The 22,351-nt window shown below is 36.8% G+C and overlaps 1 protein-coding gene and 1 pseudogene across 1 annotated transcript in view; one reads left to right on the top strand and one right to left on the bottom strand.

Moving 5' to 3' along the window:
* The window catches only part of Auts2 (activator of transcription and developmental regulator AUTS2), a 1,133,790-nt gene that overhangs the window by 448,811 nt on the left and 662,628 nt on the right, over positions 1-22,351 (top strand). The gene's annotated exons all lie outside the window — the stretch shown is intronic.
* On the bottom strand, positions 13,852-14,584 carry LOC104876461 (annotated as a pseudogene).

The raw sequence follows: 22,351 nt of genomic DNA on the forward strand, positions 1-22,351 counted from the left end.
ATCTTGTACTATAAGACCTGGGGCTGGGTGTGATGAAGCATGCCTGCAATCCCAACACTCAGAAGACTGAGACACGATGATGGCTATGAGCTCAAGACCAAGCTGGGGCAACAGTGAGGTGAGGGCCAGCCTGAACTACAAAGTGAGACCCTGTCTCAAAGAAACAAAACAAAACAGAACAAATAAACAAAAAGACCTGAAGCATGAAGTCTGCCAGCCAGGGTTACTTTTCCTCTTCTGTATACTTACAGGTTTTATTGCATCATTTTCTTCCATTAGGAGAAGTAAATGTAGACATTCTTTGGTTACTTTTTTTTCCCCAGTCCTGGGAATTAAACCCAAGGGCACTCTACAACTGAACTATATCCCCAATCTCCTTATTCCCATCACCTTTAAAAAATTATATAAGGTTTTCTAAGTTGCCCAGGCTGGACTTGAACTTGAGGCTCTTCTGCCCCAGCAGCCCCCACCACAGTAGCTAAGATTGCAGGTGTGCACCACTCTGCTTGCCATGGAGTAATTTCATGTGTATGCACGTGTTTACCTTTTTTTTTTTCAATGATATTGTTCTTGATGTATTAACTCATGGGCTCAGAATGATCTCTTGAGTCTCTTCTATCTTTATGAGTCCATAATCAAAAAACAGTTTGGGCATAGACAATTATTTTATAAAAGAATATAGAAAATTATCTTCCTACATGTTCATAGTGGAATTAGTATTTGTATTCCCAGGTACCTTAGTTTCCTAATTTTTGTTTTGTTTGTACATTTGTAAATTGATATCATTATAAAACCTAGAAATTTTTATTGTAGCCTTTGAAATAATTGGTTATAAAGTATTTATGCTATTGGAAAATTGCAGTATTCTATTAGAAGTAGTCTGTTAAGTTAATAATTGACACCCTTGTAAATTATTGGTAGGGTCACTGTTTTGTTCTGTTATGGTTAGTAGTTTCTGGAATATACAGAGCAGACATCTAACAAAGGGTGTAACGCTATGGGGAGCCACCCAATATCACACCCCACACAAAAAGAATGATCATAAATTACAAAGAGTAGAAGAATTTTATTTTAAAAAATGTTATTTTTTAGAAGCAAAAGAGGAATAGAGATACATAGTGAAATAGTGTGGTAAACTGAAGAGAATGTAACAGGATAAAAATTGGCAATAAGGTTTTTAAAGCACCTACTGAAACAGATGTGGCAGAGACTATCACAGTGGAGTCGGGAATGGTAATAGTTTAAAGTTTATGTAGTTCAATTGGTGATAGCTTATACTTGGTAATGTTTATGTATTTTCTTAAAGAATTCATTTTTTTCTGTGTAAAAAAATACTGTGCATGAAACACTGGGGCATTTCTGTGAAAAAAATAAAGCACTAGTTCTCATCTGAATAAAGGTTTAAAATGCAGTACATTGCCTTATAGTTTCACTGCTAATATTTTTCCCTCTTTTTCTCGCACCAGATGGCACTGTTTAGTTCTGTTTCACAGTCTTGTTCTGGAACTTTCTTTGGAAGAATCTGTTTTAGTCCAGGCTCACCAGTGACACCTCTGTATTCTGCATGAAGTCTTTACCAATGCTTGTAAACGGCCATTGACTCAGAAATGAGCTGTTTAGAGGAGGTCCTGTGGCCCTTTCCAGTTTCAGGTTTGCTGTGAAGTGAGCCTCCTAAAGCAGCTCAGAAATCTACATTCCTCTCACAGCATTCAGCCAATATTTTGGTTGGAGATGCATTGCATCAGTGTTGATCTGCAGCATCCTCATGGGCTAGTTTAATAATCTGAAGCATTTTGCAATTGTTTTAGGAGTTACAGTGAAGCAATAATCATAGGAACCAGCTCATTTTTATGAACTGTTGTGGAATTTAAAATATGTCATGTCAGTGTATTTAAATTTAGGTTTATCATGTTAGTTTAATAAAATACAATGTTGAGCACTATTCTGGCATGTCTGTGATTACCAGGGCTGGCTTACAAAAGATGAGAAGAAACCTCTGATGATAGTGTATGTGAGTGAGGTGGGTTTGTATCTAGGCTCACCTCTTTGCTACATATAACAATAAAACATCTTTTTAGGAAGGCATAATTAGTTTTATGTAGTAAAAATGCCAGGATCACATTGTATGCCTGAGCGCTCTGCTCTTTCCCACCTCTCTCCTATTCCATTTTTTGAATAATAAAGAAATACTGGGCATAATTACAGGATACATAGCATCGAGTCTCCTCCATTTATTGTTCATTTTCTTCAAGAACCATGTTTTATTTGCAAATTTTGAAGCTTCTTTAAAGTCTTCCATTTTGGGAACAGTTTGGTTTGGATACTATATGCTCTCTGCCTTGCTTTTTATTGCTTTGTGTGTACAGAAGTCTCTAGGGAATGACATAGTTTGGGGGTTAGGAGTAGAGATGGAGAACCCTTTGTAAACTGTGCCTATAAATGCACAAAGGAAAGCTAGTTATTTCTGACTTTAAAGGAGAATGATTATATATGTATTTAGCCACTCTTCTTTCCCTTCCTCCTGTGCTCTTGCATGTATCACTGACAGACATAGCAGCTCCCAAATCCCCCTCTTTCTGCTGCAGGAGAGATGGTAGGACAGGTGTGCAGTTTCTATGCTCAGGTCCTACACACTGAGTCGCAGCTCTATGTGGAAGCAAGCACAAGACAGAATGCTTCCATAAATCAGGCTCTGGATTTTATTAGAGTATTTATGTAATCTCAGTTTAGATGCTATAATTTTTTGCTGCGTTGCCTAGAGTAATTCCCAAAGAAGATGCTTGTTCTTTTCCCCTGAAAATTTTCTAGCCATAGGCTTTTGTTTTGACTTTATCCTTCTCCCACCTTCTGCCTTTTTTAGGGGGATTGGTGATGAGGGTGTAACTAATAATTGCTTTTTACTGACTAAATAATATAATTATGTAGCATAGGTTAGATTTGGTGTATACTAGATAGTACCACTATTTTTAAGTGGAGAGGGGAAAGCTTCTTTTCTCAAATTAAGTTTTCATATTTTCAAGATTACAGAATGATAGGCTAACATGTAATTAATTGTTGAGTAAATGAAGCCTGCATGGGAAATAGTCTGTTATCTGTGGGAGCCCCTATCCCTGCCCCTTATAACTTCCCCACCTCTCGCCAATCTAATGTTGGTAGAATCAAATTGACTGCTGAGAGAGAAGATTCAGACTCGGAATTTAGGGTGAAATTGGTTTTTAACTGAAGAAAATGTCAGGGTGACATGACCAGACCCAACTGTACTCCATGTAAATAACTACATAGAGAGAATGACTGAAATAACAACAATTTGAGTTACCCACAGCATGTTTTCCAAGAAGTAGAAACATATTTTTATTTCTCCGTTATTTCTGAAACCTTGTGTTGGGCACCATGGAGGAATTAGGTGATGAGTCTGCAACTAAAGAAAGTTGGACCCACTTTGATTGGATATATTAGAACTACTCACTCTGCCAAGTAGCACATTTCAGTCAGTAATTAATATTTGATCATAAGTCCAGCTAGAGGTATTATTTAGGTGCATTCTTATTCCTTCTAAGGAAGGTAGTTATCCACAGGGCAAAATTTAGGAAGGAAGTGAACAGATCTATCTTTGTATATTCAGTGATAAAATTGGATAATTTCTTTAGAAATTCAGTATTATAGCCACTTGCAACATGTAGCTATTGGACATTAGAAATATGACTAATGGCCTGCGTACCACCAGCCCCAGCAAGGAAGGTAAGATTTGGGAAGGCTGCTCTGAGATCTGCTCTCCCTCCAGCCTGCCTGGACCCATTCTGCAGAACCTCCACTGCCTGCACCGCCAGCAGTTCCAGCAAGGAAGGTAGCCATGAAGGTGCCTGTGAGACACCACCCCCTCCAGACTTCCTGATTGGGCCAGTCCTTGGATCCACTTTGCAGAGGCCTAGGTGGTCATAAAGGGTATTTTTCTGAGCTCCTAACTTTGAACATCTTTAAAGAAAGGGCAGGGGGGAAACCTGTAGTAGAACTAAGTGGAGTTCAACCCTGCAGGAGATCAGGGAACTCTGTCTGGGCCTTGTGTCCTGAGGTCAGTCTGAGTTGCAGAGTTCTTCCATTGGCTAGCTGAGATCAGGGGACTTAGTTCTGTACATGGCTGCACACATTGTATATTATGACATCAGAGATACAGTCTGAAAGAAGCCCTTCAAATTCATTTTTTTTCTTTCTTTTCCTCATTCCACTCTGCACATTCTTTCTTTTTTCTGTCCTCTTTCTCCAACTCAGTCTCTTGCTCCACCATATTATCTCTCATTTCCCTTTCTGTTCCTGCTCCTGTGCTAACTCAGACTTCTTCTTTTATCATTTTTAGTTTTTTTCTTTACGTTCTTTTCTTCTGTCATTTTACCTCACTCAGGTAAACCTTACTTGAAACCTTCTCCAATTATTTCACTCATCTACTCCTATCATCCTAACTCTGTCTAAGCCCCCATTCTAAATGGTAAAGATGCTATATTGAAGAGTGTATTCACTGCAAACATATTTTGGGCTGCTTCTTGATTTTAATTTAATTCAAATGATTTAAGGGTGACAGATTAATAACTACCACGAGTGGCCAATTCACAGGTTGTGTTTGATCCTATTGTGTTGCTGATTGTATCAATTGGGATAAAGGATTGTGATTGATTTAATGAGTTGTTTTTTCTGATATTATGAAAATGAGAATGTCTATGAGTCATTAGAGACTCAAAAGCTAAAGCATAACTATATCAGGAAGATTTAAGTAATAATCCAGAAATTAAACCAAGGACAACCCCACAACAAAAATAAAAATGAGAAAACACTTAAGCAAGACACAAAGACAGATTTCCAATTCACCAATTGAAAAACAGTAGGGCAAATGAGAATGAAAAGTATGATAGTGCACCAGCAGGACACCCTGAACCCATAGCACAGTAAGTAACAAAACAGATCAATTAGGCTTTAGAAAAATTCAAAACAGAAATAATTTCCCAGATAAGCATAGAGATGGTGAGCAAAATGGAAGTCATGATTTGAGACTCTAGAAGAGAAACAGAAAAAAAAAAAAAATAGATGAGCTCAGGAGCATGATAGAAGCCATGAAGGCCCAGCATAAGAAAGAAATGGAAACAATGAATGCCCAACTGAGGAAAGAAATGCACTCTATAAAAGATTCAAACAGATATGCAGGAGATTAAACACTCCATTGAAAGTGTATGCAACAGAATAAACGAATGAGAAGATAGAATCTCAAACATAGAAGATAGGATTGTAGTAAGTGACCCTGAAAAGAGACTTCTCTTAAAAACAGTAAGGGATCATGAGAAATCAATCCAACGACTCCTTAACTTAAAAAAGCTGTTCACAGAATTAATGACAGAAAACTTCTCCCAAACAGAAGGGAAGAATTTTACATACAGATAAGTGAGGCATATAGGACTCCATCTAGCCAGTATTAAAAAAAAAAATCTACACCTAGACATATAATAATCAAGATCCCAGAAACCCAACAGAAGAACAAAATACTACAAGCAGTAAGAGAAAAGAAACAAATCACATGCAAAGGAAAGCCCATCAGAATCACAGCAGACTTTTCAGCACAAACCCTCAGGTCAAGGAGAGCCTGAAGTGAGGTATTTCAAGTCCTAAAAGAAAACAACCTCCAACCTAGACTGATGTATTCTGCAAAACTCTCTTTCAAAATGGATGGGGAAATAAGATACATTCATGACAAAGAACACCTGAGAAACTTCATGAACACCAAACCAGTACTACAAGGAATTTTAAACAATATCCTAGAAAAAGACAATGAAGGTCACAACACCATGAGGCCCAACAGATCAAATCAAATAGGCAAGGCAAGAAACTAAAAGGAGAGGGGGAAAAATTAAAAAGAATCAACAAAAGGATAATAACATGACAATAATAAATTAGTACATATCAGTTATGACCATCAATGTCAATGGCCTCAATTTGCGAATCAAGAGAAATAGACTGGCAGAATGGCTTAAGAAGCAAAATCCAACAATATGTTGCATGCAAGAAACATACCTAGTGCAAAAAGAAACCCATAGACTGAAAGTGAAAGGATGGAAAACAATTCTCCATGCGACAGGAGCCCAGAAAAAAGCAGGGGTAGCAATCTTATTCACAGACAAAGCAAATTTCAAACCAAAACACATTAAGAGAGACAAAGAAAGCCACTACATCCTTGTAAGGGGAACAATTCAAAAGGAAGAGATGACAATCATAAACATAAATGCACCAAATATTAATGTCCCCAACTATATAAAAGAAATATTTAGAAACAAGAAAAACCAAATAAGCACTAATAAAATTGTAGTGAGGGATCCAAATACTCTGTCACAAACAGATAGATCATCTAGGAAGGAAATCAAGTACAAAATACTAGAACTCAACAGAACTTTTGAACGCATGGACTTAATAGACATCTATAGAGTGTTCCACCCCACAAAATCAGAATATACATTCTTTTAGGCTGCACATGGGTAATTCTCCACGATAGATTACATGCTAGCTCACAGAACAGGTTTGCATAAATGCAAAAGAATCGAAGTTATTCCCTGTATATTATCAGATCATAGTGCAGTCAAGCTGGAGATCAATAGCATAAGAAACCGTAGGAACTTCACAAACACAGGGAAATTGAGCAACACTCTCCTCAACAATCAATGGATCACAGAGGAAATTAAAGAAGAAATCAGACAGTTTTCACAAATAAATGAAAATGCCAATACAAATACAGGAATCTATTGGACACAATGAAAGCAGTTCTATGTGGAAAATTCATAGCACTGAATGCCCACACTAGGAAAACAGAGTGTGCTCAAATAAACAACCTAATGGTGAATCTTACACTACTAGAAAAGCAAGAGCAAGAAAAACCCAAAGCTTGAACAAGAGAGGAAAGTACAAAGATTAGGAAAGAAATCAATGCAATGGAAACTAAGAAAATGATACAAAAATAAATGAATCAAAGAGTTCATTTTTTGACAGAATAAATAAAATTGATAATCCCTTAGCTAACCTTATCAAAAAAAGGAAAGAAAAGGCTAAGATCCATATAGTCAGGGATGAAAAAAGGCAAAATCCAACAGAAATCCAGAGGATCATTAATACCCACTTTGAAAACCTGTACTCTAATAAAATGGAAAACACATGACTTATGAAATAACAAAGTTAAACAATGAAGATAAAAACATATTAAAGGCCCAATTACAATCAGTGAAATTGAAAATGTAATTAAAAATTTACCAACAAAGAAAAGCCCAGGTCCTGATGGATTCACTGCTGAAATTTACAAGACATTTAGAGAAGAACTACTGCCCTTACTCTTCAAACTTTTCAATGAAATTGAAAGGGAAGCAATACTTCCAAATTCATTCCTGGAAGCAAGTATCACTTTGATTCTCAAACCAGGGAAAGACACGACTAAAAAAAGAGAACTACAGGCCAATCTCCTTAATGAATACAGATGCAAAAATCCTTAATAAGATACTAGCAAACAGAATACATAGGATCATCAAGATCATTCATCCTGACCAATTCGGATTTATTCCAGGGATGCAAGGATGGTTCAACATACGTAAGTCAATAAATGTAATACACTGTATTAAGAAAGTCAAGAACAAAAACCATATGATTCTCTCGATGGATGCAGAAAAAGCATTTGACAAAATTCAACACCCATTCATGATAAACACCCACAAAAAATTGTATTAGCTTGTCTATATCTCAACTTAATAAAGGCTATCTATGAAAAACCAACTGCCAACATCATATTAAATGGCCAAAAACTGAAAACTTTCATGTTAAAATGAGGAACAAGACAAGGATGCCCACTATCACCACTCCTCTTCGATATAGTTCTGGAAACATTAGCCATAGCAATTAGACAAGAGAAAGAAATTAAAGCAGTAAAAATAGGAAAGGAAGAAGTTAAACTGTCATTATTTGCTGACGATACGATACTCTACATTGAAGACACAAAAACCTCCATGAAAAGACTTCTTGACTTAATTGACACTTTTAGCAGAGTAGCTGGATACAAGGTTAACACCCAAAAATCCATAGCCTTCTTGTACACAAATAATAGATGCACTGAGAGAGAAATTAGGAGAAACAATTCCTTTTCACAATAGCATCCTAAAAAATGAAGTTTCTAGGCATCAATCTAACAAAAGAAGCAAAAGACTGTACACCGAAAACTACATCACTCTGAAAAAAAAGAGATTGAAGAGGATATAAAAAAATGGAAATATATCATCTGCTCCTGGGTAGGAAGAATCATCATAGTGAAAATAGCCATACTACCAAAACTGCTGTGCAGATTCAATGCAATGCCAATTGAAATTCCAGCACTATATTTCACAGAACTAGAAAAAAGAATCCAAAAATTCATTTGGAACCATAAGAGACCTAGAATAGCAAAAGCCATCCTAGGCAATAGACACATGGCAGCAGGTATAACAATTCCCAATTTGAAACTATACTACAAAGCTGCTGTGATAAAAACAGCATGGTACTGGCAAAGAAACAGACTTGAGGATCAGTGGAACAGATTAGAAGACACAAAACAAATCCAGATGTACTCAGATGTACGTCATCTTTGACAGAGAAGCTGACCATCCTCAGTGGAGGAAAGATAGCTTCTTTAATAAATAGTGTTGGAAAAATTGGATCTCAATCTGCCAAAGATTAAAACTGGAGCCTTATCTTTCACCATGCACTAAGTTAAAATCCAAATAGATGAAAGATCTAAATATTAAAACAGAAACACTAAACCTGCTGGAAGATAAGTTAGGCAGAACTCTTGTAGACATTAGCATAGGAAAAGATTTGATGAACAAACCCTCAGTAGCAAGGGAACTAGCAGAAAGAATCAACAACTGGGATCTCATCTTATTAAACAGCTTCTACACTGCAAAAGAAACCATCAACCGAACTAAGAGACAACCTACAATGTGGGAAAAAAATGTTACCAGCTGCTCCTCAGACAAAGGAGTATTATCTAGAATATATAAAGAACTCAAAATAATCAGCGCCACCAAATATAAAGACCAGATTAAAAAATGGGCATCTGAAATGAACAGACATTTCTCAGACAAAGAAGTAAAAGCCACAAGTAAATATATGAAAAAATGTTCCATATCACTGGTCATTTGAGAGATGCAAATGAAAACAACAGTGAGATTCCACCTCACCCCACAAAGAATGGCTGCTAACAAGAAATCTACCAATAACAAATGTTGACGGGGTTGTGAGGAGTAAGGAACCCTTCTCCATTGTTGGTGGGGAGTGCACCACTATGGAAATCAATATGGAGATACCTCACAGAGTTGGGACTAGAGGTTCCATTTGACCCAGCCATCCCCCTGCTGGGTATCTTTCCAAAAGAATTAAAATTATCATATCACAGAGTTATATGTGTACCTGTGTTTATAGCAGCACAGTGTGTAATAGCTAAAACTTGAAAACAACCCATTTGCCCATCAGTTGAAAAGTGGATAAAGAAGATGTGGCTTTTCTATAAAATGGAATATTACTCAGACATAAAGAATGAGAAATTAGATTCATTCATATGGATACACATTGAAATAATATACTAAGTGAAATAAATAAATCACACATGTGTAAATACCAAATAGTTTCTCTGGTATGAAGAAACTATAATAGTACATAAGATTCTAATGATATAATGGACAATGTGAAATAGGAAGAAAGGGGCTAAAGGTGCAGGGAAAGTGGGAAGGGTAGGGGAAAGCTAATAAGGGAAAAGAAAAAATATGAGAAAACGAAAAAATGGAAATAAAGTGTTTGTAAAGGGGGAGGGGACGAGTGGGTGAAGGGAGGGCAGGGACAAGGGGAAAAAATGAGAACCAAGACCTGTCATGTAAAGGAACAAGATCCCAATAATGAATATAGCTGTACTGTATACCTACAATGTACCAAAAAACTCAATGAGGAAAACTAAAAGAAATATGACTAATCCTCATTTGTGATGTGCTGTAAGTGTAGAATGTGCAATGCATTTTGGAGCTTTAGCATGAAAGTAAGAATGTAGACTATCACTTTAATAATTCATATTGATTACATATTGAAATAGTCATATTTTGAACACTTGAGGTTAAATAAAATGTGTCATTGAAGTTAATTTCAACATTGGTGTGCCACTATAAATTTTTAATGTGACAGATAAATGTCAAATTATAAATATGACCCATATTTGTGACTCACATTGTTACTGGTCATTGCTGTTTCAAGTTATGTTATCCAATAGACAGGTATACTCAATTAAGCTTCCCAAGTTTATACATTTAAAAGAATATGCTGTACTTTCTGATAAAATGTTAGTACTCAGATTCATGACAAAACATGAATTTGGCTTATTCTTTTATGTGTGAGGGCATAATGAGCAGAATACTCTCGAGTGAATGATACTTACTTTGTCCAACTTCTCTCTGAGTATCTTAAAGGGGAGACCTTAACGGGTATCATATGGAGGTTAGGAGACCGGCCTCCCACTGTCACCTCATCTGGGTAATCTCATCATCTGTGTAATCTCAAGAGAGTTATTTAGCTTCCCTTGCCTCAGCTTCCCTGTATGTAAAATTGCGAGACCAGTATGATTTGATATGCCCTAAAAGGCTCTGTGTATTAAGTAAGACAAAATGTATAAAGACACCCTGGGACTTGGACATATTACATAATTTAGTCTCAGCTATTATAGTGATGAATATTACTGTAATTATCATCATCTTGTCATTAAAGTATGTACAACTTTGATAGACTATTCAAACCTAAATTCTGTTCATAAGCAAATGGAAGCTGTTGGCTTTTAGCAATTAGTCTGACATTTTTGTTGAAACTCAAAAGCAGCAGGCAATAATTAAAAATGGGAAAATAAATGAACAAGAGAGAGAGCTTGGTTATTGGGACATATGATTAAAACATTCTATAAAATGAGACCTTTAGTAATTGAAAATGAAACCAGTTTTCTACTTGATATAAATTCAGGAGTACTGCATTTCTTTTTTATCACGTTTCTGTATGATGGTATATTGTTTAGCAATTGTGAGCCCTTTGATGTTGTCTTCATATGTGTTATATTCTCATAAAGAGATGATGATATCATTGGACTGTGTTAAAGAGGGCCAGTGCTCAGTGCTGGTGCTCCTTAAGAAATTTATCATCAAAAATCATAGCATGGGCCAGTTTTGCCTTTGTATCATATTTTAAATTATTTACATTTTTATTTGTATATGTCATGTGAAAGGACCAGGAATTTTTTTATTTGGCTTTTAAAAATCATTTGTGTAAACAAACAGATTTATTGAATACCTACAATATTTCCAGCAAGAATACTAATCTTTAAGGAGCTCAGAGAGATACATATTTAGGGATGAATATTTTAGTACAGCATGGTGCTGTTGCAGAGGAACTACATATACTTGTATATTTTTATTGATTTATACCCCAGTTCTCTGTCCCCATACCATGAAGTGATTTTAATCCAGCCATGAGCGAAGGTAGGAGGTGAAGAATCCAAAGAAATCTTCCTGAAGAGGCCAAGTTGGACTTTACGTTTTATGTGGTGGGCAGTAAGAAGAAACTGAGGCCTTTTTGGCTCTTGGGCTCAGAGGGTAAGTGGAGTTTCAGGATTTCTTACTTGGCAACATTACTCCTGGTGACAATGATGGAGCATGGATGATAGAATGGTAGAGAGTCAAGAGACTGTATCATCTGATCAAAATATGGGGAGACATTGTCCCTGAAGAGTAAGTTAGGTGAAGAAGTGAGCGATAGGGAGGATTTGAGGAATTTTGAGGCAAAGTCTCCACCTTTTAAGTGTGGAAATGTCATATGGAGACTACAGGATGGTGATAATTCTGACTGGATTTTCCAGAGTAAAATAGGCTAAGAAGTTAGATAAAAAGCATAAAGTAGGACATCTAAAATTGAAGAAGCTATTAAACTTGTAGGAGCATGGGATAAATAAAGTACTGTTTGGAATATGGGACTTATGTCCAGGAGAGTGGTCAATGCTAGAGGCATAGCTTTCTTCACAGACTCATGGTCTAATGGTAATGTTGAAGCATGAAGGGAGTAAAGATGCTTCTTACCTCCTTGATAATACAAAATCATAAGCTTATTCAGAAGATTTCCATACACTTCAGTATTTCTTATACAGCCCTTTAATGTTTTGTTCTTTACTTTTTTGTTCTTTTGTGCCGCAATGTTTGCTGTTCTCCTCACTTCTTGTGCTATTGTCTCTATTACAGAACACATGTGGTTTCCTAAATTTGCAAGGATTCATGACGCTTTAATATCTAGCTCTTTAACCTCCATAGCCCAGTAGTAGCTCCATACTTGAGCCCACAAGTAATTATTGTTTACTTTTCTCCAATAGACAATGAACTCCTAAAGGACAGAAGAATATTTTTATTTTATCTCCCTAGTCACAGAACAGTGCTTGGCAAAAGTGCTCAGAGAAAACTTTTAATTGAATTAATTCATTTATATATGAGCTACAGATATTGGATTAGTGATTTTGAGGTACATTCAGAACAATATTACACTTTGCAAATATAATGATTTGCAAAATATTTGTTAAATGTAAGTAGGAGTAAGATGAAAACAGATCTTTATAAAAAAATTAGCTGAAAAATCAGTAAATATCCCTTATAGGAAAGTTGATTGATGCAGCTAACCTAAAAGAACAAATATTCATAGTTTCACCACTCAGTGATATTTTGATTTAAATCTTTCAAGTCACTTTAAGTGTGTACACAAAATAACAGAAACAGAATCAATGAGTGTATGTTGTTCTGAACTTTTAAAAAATTATTGTCTTCTGCATCTTCAAATATCAGTAAATGGGTCACTTATTAAATAGCTGATTAAAAAGACAAATATATCATCATATAGTTTATTTAACCACTTTCCTGCTATTGGACTTTTAAGTTCTTCCCCATTTTTCAATGAAGTGATTGCATTGTGATCACCAATATAATAGTATGTTATATTTATTTCTATTTAGTACCTTTTTGGAGAAAGGGAATATATAAAACCTGTATTAGCAAATTATCTCTTGGAAAGGCTCAGCCACCTTACCATACCACCGGCTGAATTCTTTCATCATATTATTAAGTTTTAAAATATATAAAGAACACCAGGCGTGGTGGCACTTGGTTGTAATCCCGGCACTCAGGAGGCTGAGGCAGGAGGATCGCTGTGAGTTCGTGACCAGCCTGGGCTACATAGTGAGTTCCAGGTTAGTCTCAACTACATAGTGATACCCTGTCTCAAACAAACAAACAAACAAACAAATATATATAGATATCTATCTATATAGATATATACATAAAGATAATTAAGTCTGCTACCAAAAAAATGACAAATTTGGGCCTAAAGAAATTACTAGTAAAAAATGAAGACATTTTGTAAATCTAAGTAGTTACGTTGAATTTAGAAATAATCTTTTATGAATAATTTTAAGGGTTTTAAGTATGAGAAATGAATTTTGTATTCTTTGGATATTAGGGCCATTGTGGGTATAGGGTGGGTGCTAATGTAAAAGTAAGACTCCTGTCCCAGCTCTGTTGTGAACTGACCTTTTTGAGCCCCTTGTATAGTTGCTTCCCAGCTCTAACCTAAATATATGTGCACATGAAATCTTGGGTCTAGGCCCATGCATTTTAGATGTTGGTAGCTGGACTTGGGGTTTGAAGTAATTTATACTTTTTTTTTAGGGAACCATGTCTTTATTTTGAAACAACAGGTGCCATCCTAGTAGCAAGAACATGGTTCCACCTGTCGGGGTGAGAGACAAGTGTCTGGCATGACCAGATCTGTAGAGCTCAGCTATTTAGGATGTGCTTCAGGAAGGCCTCATAGATGACACAGCCATTGCTGTCCTCAGGTCCTGCCAGAACAGTCTCCACCTCCTCCTCAGTCATCTTCTCCTCCCAGAGTGATGAGGACATGTCTGAGCTCTGAACCGTGGCCTTGCTGTTTCCCAGTTTGTTAACCACCCCCCAACCCCAAGTAGTCTTCATATGCTCCTTGATCCTGATCTTGGCTACTGCCTGGAATGTGGGCAGTCATGTCTCAAAATCTATACACCTGGACTTCATTGCATCACTCTTGTGGTGTCCTGGGCCCTTCAGCACCTTATCATTTGTGGGGCCCTCACCTAGGGCCCTTATCACAGCCCCACACTGGTTCCATAGAATCTTTCCATCACCTGCTTGATGCAACAGCTTACAGGCTTCCTTAAACACCTCCAGGTGGTCCTTGTTAAACTCAGTCACTTTGAAAAGATCCACAGGAGGGCTCCTGGATTTTCATAGGAGCCTGGGGTGCAGCTGGCTCAGCCTTGGTTTTGCCTGGAGAAGTCCCTACTGCTGGCTTGGTCACAGGCTTGGAGTGGAGGGCTCTGCTGGTTTTGTCAAGGGAGTGTCTTTCTTAGGAGGCATGATGACTGGTGGTCAGAGGACAGTGTGTGGACTGGGAGTGGGGGGGTGAGGGGTACCCATCTCCCCCGAGGGTTCTGCGTAAGGGGCAGGGTTGGATAATTTCTGCTTCTAACTTCCCTGTGCTAAGAAAGATCCTTTTTATCTTCACTATCTACATTGACTAACTGATGTCATTATGTGTAAAATTTTTCAAACCCCCCCCCTTTTTTTGGTACTGGGGATTGAACTCAGGTCCTTGCGCTTGCAAGGCAGGCCACCGAACCACTGAGCTAAATCCCCAGCCCTTCTTTCCAAGTTCTTAATGGATCAAATGTGAGTGATACTGTGTTTTGAAAAGTTGCCCAGGCCTCTGAGCAAATGCAGTCTTTAACTCTTGCTAAGTAATTTGCTCATTTTTTTAAAACTGCTTTGCACATCAGTCACTAAAGAAACAGGGAGAGGCTAGCACGTTACCATTAGGTATTGTCTTAAGGCCCATATTGGCCTTGCCATGATGCAGTGGTGAACTTTTCAAGTGCTTTTGTCCATTAAATAAATCTGTGACATGTTTCTGGACTGACTTCCCACTCTCTTTAAATGTCAGTAAGAAACTCAAGAGTACATAAAGCCAAAAAAAAAAAAAAAAAAAAAAGTGGTAGGAATAAATACACTGTTTACCTGGCAAACTTAAAAATTCACTTTTTGAATCTCATAGCTGTAGGCAGGAGTTATTTATTTAAACCAAGATTTAAGTGTGGCTTATTATGTTTATAAAGTAGTTTAACACTACTTTTCTTTAAAATTAGCTTTTAAGGTAGGGAAAAAGAACTCAGATTTTTTCCCAGAGTAGAAATGTCTGAATATTGTGGGGGGGGGTGGCTAGGGTTTGGGGTTTATGTAGGTTAGATTCTATTTATTCACTACAGTCACTAGATGAACTTAAAAGCTTTCCCAGATGGAATTTATGAAGTGAAATTTAAAACTAGTGTCCTGTGTACTACACTCTGTGGCTACAACCAGCAATCAATTTAAAAAGAGATGGAACAGAGAAGACACAGATTATATGATTAGTATTGTGCAATGTGGTGTGACATACATAGATTGAGCTTAATAGTAAAGTGGTATGTCAGTGTCCAATTTTGTTATATAGCTCCTGGCCCATGACTAAATCCTGAAAATCATCATTTCTTTATTTTATTTTTGCAGTTCTAGTGATAGAACTCTGGGCCTAGCACATGCTAAGCAAAGCACTCTACTACCGGAGCTCCACTCCCAGTAGCAATAATAGTTAATACTGCTTTCCACTGTAGAGTATAATCCATTCTTGATACCTAATTTCAGATATATTGACCATAAAGAAGAGTCACCAGGGAGAATAATAGGGGTGACATCTGACATTTCCTAGGTAGTTGATCCTAATACTCTAGGCTCCAAGAGAAGTGCTTTATCTTCTCTTTGAATTCTGCCCATAATCCAGTGAGGTACAGATGGAATCGTATCCAGGTTAGAGATGAAATGCTTGGAGAGAGATTTGTCCATAGTCAAATATACATCAACACATAGGCATGTGTGCACACATACGTAGGGTTACTGCACAGAGTTGTAGAACTGTTTCACTGCACCAGGACAGATGACTAAGTTAGCAGGTAAAGATGAGATTTGTCTAGCTGAAGGTACTTTTTTCTAGTTGTGCTAACACCCATAGAGGCCTGCAACGGTTGGGCTGAATTGGGGTTTCAACTGAATCCTGTCTAGCTCTAAAGCTCATGTTGTTTTTATTATGTGATGTTCACATGTATGAAATATGTATGCCTTCTCCTTGAATTTCTTATCATTTCCCTTTAGAATAACTGAATTTATTCTATACACTGCAAAATGATTTTGCATGATCTAAAAATTGTTTGAAAACAAATGTTGAATTTATCCCTTTTTGTAGATAGGCTGATTTAAGTTGGATGTGGGCATATACCAGGTACATTACTTTTTATTTCTTATATATGCACAGATATATTTGAATATTATGTTTGATATAATGGTCTTGTAGAGATTATTTGTGATATAGAAATGAAATAAAGACGTCTAAAATTCTGTAAGGACATTAAATACATAAAAGGTTGTAGGAAACTTTTAAACGGAAAGAGGAACTATAGTAGCATTGTATTATCAGAAAACCTGCACTTCATAACTCAGTTTTTGACTCAGTCCCAATACCATTATATAATGAAATGTATGAGTAAATTGACTCAGAGTAGCATAAATAAAAATTGTCTAGCTGTAAAGAGGAAGAAATCCAGTTAAAAATGTGTGACGGTTTTCCCTTCTTTCAGTGATGTCTTAAAGTACTTTATTTCTTTGTGTTTGAGCCTCAGCCTGTGGAGTCAGTCCTGAGTAAAGGAGAAGCACTGGGGAGGTCCATGGATTAATTCTGGGAGGCTTATTCTGAAATTCTCCTTGAAAGGCTTTCTGCAAGCTAGTTTCTTTTTCCTCCATCCTTTCAAAATAATTTCTTCAAAAATCTCTTGATGACATCTACATTGTATATCTCATGATCGTAGGCAGCTATGCAAACATTTTTAGAGTCAGAATTTGAGTTTAGGGTGCATGTCTCTGAGTCCTATATGCTTTCTATATGAGATAATACCAAAAAAGTCAGAAAAATGACCATTAGATGAGTAATAGTACAGAAAAAATTAGACTGAAATTTTTCTATTACGCCTATTGCTCACTTGCTTTTAACCCAGCAGCTGTTCTTTGCTTCAAGGGATCTAGAGAAGCTCTGCTGTCTAGAAAAAATTTAATTTAATTAGAGAAACAAAATCAATCCATATTTCTTAATATAAAATGAGAAATTTCAAGTAACAATAAATAATACCAAGTATCTTTCTTAAGTAATCAAGTCCATGCTTCTATACCTTGTTGTATTGCTCTTAGAAGTCATGGGAGTACTGTTCCTTGCTAATGAGGCCTCTACTTCCAAGCATCTAACTCTGGGCCAGAGGGTTCTACTAGACCCTTCTACTAGCAGTCACTGAGTAGATTTTCTTTTTTTTATTTAATTTATTGGTACATTCTAGGTAGACAGTACAGTTACATTCATTACTGGAATCTTGTACCCCTACATGCCAGGTCTTAGTTCTCATTTTTTCCCCTTGTCCCCGCCTTCCCTTCACCCTGCCCTCTCCCCTCCGTTCAAACCCTTTAATTCTATTTTTACGTTTTCTCATATTTTTTTCCTTTTCCCTTGTTCCCCCTTCCGTATCCTTCTCACTGTCCCTACACCTTTGGTCCTTTTCTTCCTATTTGCTAAGTGTCTCATTAGGATCTTGAGTACTATTTTAGTAGATTTTCCATTTAAATAGCCTTTCAATGTAGACCACCCCTCTAGGCCAGGTACCAAAATGAATAGCGAGCTATAAAATCCAAGCCAGAATAATACATCTTATTTGCCAAGTGTTGGGTTTTTTGTTTTGTTTTGTTTTGTCTTTGGTATGGCAACCACAATTTCGGGTGCTTTTAAATAATCTGAAACTGAACACCAGAAACCAAATTTAGCAACACAGGAATTATGTATACTTTTGTATTATGATTATATCTGTGTTCCCAAGTTCCAGTGATACAAAGCAGGTATAATTTATGTGGTACTGAGGTTACTATGGTATTCATGAAAACCAGAAGGAAAATCTTTCTCCGCTTAGTACTATCCAGTAGAACTTTCTGCAGTGATGGATGCTTCCTGAATCTGTTCTTTCCAAAGCCACCAGCCACATTTTCAACTGTTATGTGGCTAATGTGACTAAGGAACTGAATTTTGAGTTTTATTTGAACTAGTGACTACCATATTGGATATCATAACATTGTTTTTCCTTTATTTTTTAAGTTGCCATTTTAATTTTGTTTAAAAATTCATATCATCTTTACTTGTCCATTTCCATCTTATTTCTTATTCAATTCCTGTGAGATTTTCATCTGTTTTGCATTTCCCTATCCTCTATTCATCTCTTACCTTCTCTCACTTCTCTGCTGTAATTTGGCCATAATTCCATTGAGTATTAATTATTAAGGTTTTTTACCTAATTAGGTTTGTCTGCCTGGATTCTCCTTCCATCCACAAGACATGGGATCATTTGCAGATAGACTGTACTTACCAAAAGCTCCTGATAATACTGGTTACTTCATAAAAATGAACCAAAAGTAATTGAGATTTTTCTGAAAATGTATTTTTTGTGGACTGCTGCTTTTTCTAAGTACACAAAAAAACTCCTCTGGAAAATCATTCTAGAATCTTTCACAGAGTAAATAAACATCCATAGTCTTAAGAAAGGAGATTAAGGGTGTGGCAAACTGACTGGGGAAGTGGGCATGACCTGTTAATTATAAAGTTTGAGGACACAGGAGCACAATGGTTCCTAAAGCCTGCATGTAGAATCAATCAGAAAGTGCTGTTTTTTATTCTCCCAAGAATTCCAGCAGGTTTTTGATAGGAGCTAGACTACCTGTTAAGTTGAAGAGTGGGAGATACAAAAAGAGAGAGCCACCACTGAACTCTTGATCCCTGTGTTCTCCCTTTCACAGTAGTTCACTCTCACCTTGTAGAGTATACGTTTTTCCCTACTTCCATTTGGCCCAAACTCCCTTTGTTTCTTTTCTTTTCATACTTTTAGTAAATGTAAAACCTCATTACCTTTTGTGCTTGTATTAACTAATTTTTTTGTTCAGGACAGAAAGAACCTAGAAACCATCTGTCAAAGGAGTCTCCAGCACCCCAGTACCTAGTGACGTTATTACCAATACCTTAAACCTAGGGTCCATAGTTCTGGTTTCCATAACTATGCTAATAAGCAGATCATTGAACAACTTCTTATGTATTTACCTTTCAGTAGAGGAATTACTCCTTCCTTAAGTTTCTATTTAGCTGTCACCCTGTACTTCTGATTCCACTGTTTTGGTTCTCTCCCTTTCTTCTCTTCTCCCTCTCATCATCCTCCATCTGTGTCCCTTCTTCTCCTGACTTCTTTTCTTAAATAGGAGTGATACTGGTCTCTAGGTCTAGGCACATTGCTCCTTTCCTTCTGCTTTAATTTACATAAAAGTACCACTACAGTTATGTAAACATATTGACTTTTAAATTAAATGTTTTCCCTACTTATAGAGTCATAATTTTTATCTTAAACTTCAGATATACTTTCAGGCCTCAAATAACCTCAGTGATTATGGCTGTCCTTTTGTAGAGTTGTTGTTTTGCTGTATATACTCTTTTATACTCAGAATACCCTTAAGTTAAAGGTTGGTAACATGCTGTGTCTAGTTCCCAGACAGAAGCTGTCAGTCATCTAACTGCTCTTGACAGAAAAGCAATTTTTCACCTCTCAAGGGTTAAACAGAGAATTAACTGGATCTGTTAGTCATTGGTGCCAAGTCTCTTTCCATCTTAGAGTCTTTGCAATTTTTACTCCATAGCTCAAAATGTTTCGCTGCATGGATGTATTTGAATCTTTATATTTCAGTTTAAATATCACTGTGAGGGCTGAGGATTTAGCTCAGTGGTACTGCCACCTGCCTGGCAAGTGGAAGGTCCCAATTTCAATATGTGGTATCAATCAGTCAATCAATCAGTAATTATCTCTGTGTATGGCTTTCCCTGTGTGCCACCTTTATTGCCTTCGCCCTGGTTTTTCCCTTCCTAGCACATGTACCTCAATATATGTTTCTGTCTTTCTCTTTTGGTTTTTCTCTATCACTGGCATGTAAGAATTTCGTATCGCTTGTTCTATGCTGTATCATCAGTGCCCAGGACCACAGCTGGGAGGTGATAAGTATTCAGTGAATACTTTTTTGTTGAATGTAAATGCTTAGAAAAGATATTAGTGAGGAGTACAGATTTGGCAGGTAGGGGGTCTAGACTAATCTTGAACCAAACAGAAAGTTTTTATAGCTTGTGTTTAAGGACCTGAGCAAGAGTAAAGAAGTATGTTTGTGCACTGAGAGTTGAAGTCAGGGCCTCTCACATGCTAAGTGGGTGCTTTACCACTGATCTATAGCCCTAACCCAAAAGGAGCAATGTAAAGAAGATTGGCATTTGTGTGAGGGGAGGTCTTTCTGAATTCTGCTGCATCCATCCAGCTATGAGTAGCTTCCAAAGATGGAATACTGTATCAGATAGAGATCAGGGTAGATGGCCGGAGTTCTTCTTTTGAGGCATTAGAGTTTCAGGTTTGTGTAAGGAACTTTTTGAGTGTTTGAAAGTTGAGTGCTAATGATGAGAATAGAGGCTAGGGTTGGATTTACAGACTTTCCTGTTCTTACGTTTTAGGTTCCTATGGCTAATTATTATTGTTAACATTTTTCTCCTAACGTTTTTCTGTATATATTCATACATAACTATAAAAATTTATTTTTGTTTCAAAGGTCTTTGCATAGTTAGGGTTTGGATTTTTTTCCAGGGGCCATATTTTTTAAAGTGTGCTGCTCCTTAGGCCTGATACTGTTAACTCCTGAACATCATGCACAGCAGGTTTCTTGAAATGTGCTCATCTACCCCAGTTTAGCAGTTATCTATATCCTTACAGCTCTGCTTGATCTTGAGCTTGATCTTGTCCTTTGTAAGGCCCCGCTGTTTTTACTTGTCATTTCATTATATGCCATTTACCAAGAAAAATTCAAATAGTGATTAACAATGCCAGAACTTTAAATGTGGAGGAACTTGGGTAATGCCACCTCACATGTAAAAATTTTCAGAGGTTTTAATGCCAGCTGACCTGGTTGATATTTATCTCTAGGACAATGGATTGGCAGGTTTTACAATGATATATTTTCTGGATATCCATAAATTTCTCGTAGAAGAAGTGTTAATATAAAAGAGAAATAGCCTATTGTGGCATGTTTCCTTGATAGAGACTCTACCTATATTATCTCATTTATTCTTCAAAAACTAGGGTGCAGGGATTTACCTCAGTGATGCTACCACCTGCCTCACAAGTGCAAGGTCCCAAGTTCCATCCCCGGTACCTAAAATCATCATCATCATCATCATCATCATCATCATCATCATCATCATCATCACTCAGTTGGGGTGTTTCCATTCTTACTTTAAGATAGGAAGCTGAAGCATAACGTTCACTCTCCAAATGGTAGTTGTATTTTTTGCTTCACTTTTCAAAGCTTTCCTCGTTCTGAAACCCTTTGTTCTCCAGTGTCATATTATAAAATGCAACTGCCAGCACAACAGTGAGTGTGTTTGGGGGGAACGTACTTATAATGAACCTACAGGCTCTTTACAGAGTCTGGTGCACACTTAATGCTCAAAATATTACTGTTACTGTTATTGTTAGTTTTTTCCTTCTAAGTTTCCCTAATGCCTAAAGAGTTAACAAAATTTAGGTAAAGGAGTGATATAAGCATCAGGTGTATGGTAAGGGAGTGATACTGCTGTATGGTAAGTGAAAGACATTTATTCATGGGAATAAATCTAAGGAAAACACACACTCTATTGGAATGGCTGAATTAGTGATAGTACCTCTTATATTTTGGAATAATTCTCAGATGAAAGATCTTACTTCATCTAGGCAGTAATGAAACTAATGTAAACATTTTTAGAAATTGTGATTTGAGAAGGATATTCTATAAACCTAATAATGCAGCTAAGCTGAATTTTCATTTAAATATTAGGTGGAGCCAAGTGTCTACAGGGACTGATCTAGCTCAGTTATGTAAGCTCTTCCACATTTGAAGTTTTGCAAAGGCATCGGTGGTCTCATTCTATCAACTGAGTAACATCCAGGACTCATTAAAAAACAAGCAAAGAAACAAACAAATAAACCAATAACTTAATTCTCAGGTAAATTTCCCTAGAAAGTATTAGAATAAAAGTATCTTTC

This window comes from Fukomys damarensis, unplaced genomic scaffold, assembly GCF_012274545.1.
Source record: "Fukomys damarensis isolate Sample0158 unplaced genomic scaffold, DMR_v1.0_HiC HiC_scaffold_17, whole genome shotgun sequence".
Taxonomy (NCBI): Eukaryota; Metazoa; Chordata; class Mammalia; order Rodentia; family Bathyergidae; genus Fukomys; species Fukomys damarensis.